The following is an 865-nucleotide window of genomic DNA, read 5'->3' as shown; positions in this document are numbered from 1 at the left end:
CTCATCCAAAAAGGAAAGGTGAAGTGCTTCTAGCAGTGTAGATACAATTGGCACGGCCTATCCAAAGGTCTTCCACTAGAATCTACAGAAAATCTAAATGTAGTTCAACCACAGACTGGATGTTTTTATTTTCTAGGCTGAGAATTTCAAAATCACATGGGACTAAAAAAAAAAAAAAATCCATCAAATGTCAATCATAGCAGAGAAGACCACTGAGCTGATTTCTGATAACTAATCATGTTATCACGCAACATAATTTATCCTAAGTGATTACTGGCATCATGAAGACCTTGGGGTAGGTAGGACTCTTCACGAATAATACAGATTAAGTTCCCTTTATCTGAAATGCTAGGAACCACAAGTGTTTTGGATTTTGATGTATTTGCACATACATAATGAGGTATCTTGGGGATAGGGCCTAGGTCTAAACACAAAATTCATTTATGTTTCACATATGCCTGATACATAGCCTGAAGGTAATTTTATACAATATTTTTGTATTGAAGCGTTTGGACTGTGACCCATCACATAAAGTCAGGTGCGGAATTTTCCAATTGCAGCGTCATGTCAGCACTCAAAAAGTTTCAGATTCTGGGACAGTTTAGGTTTGAGATTTTTGGATTAGGGCTGTTCAACCTGTATAAGCATCACTTTTGCAGGAACAACTTGATGTCCCTAAAGTAGTGTTGTGTTGTAGCATTTTTTCTATTGCTTCTTCCTTCACTGTGGTACCCAGACCAGAAAGCCAAAGCACAATGCTCAAGTTCACTGAAGGTTTATACAAGAGACTAGTGGAGGAGACATTTCAAGATACTGGTTTTGAGATAGCATCTAATTTTATATATATATATATATATATTTTTTT

This window comes from Tupaia chinensis, unplaced genomic scaffold, assembly GCF_000334495.1.
Source record: "Tupaia chinensis unplaced genomic scaffold, TupChi_1.0 Scaffold000688_1, whole genome shotgun sequence".
Taxonomy (NCBI): Eukaryota; Metazoa; Chordata; class Mammalia; order Scandentia; family Tupaiidae; genus Tupaia; species Tupaia belangeri.
The sequence above is the reverse complement of the archived record's forward strand: the minus strand, read 5'-3'. Positions refer to the sequence as shown.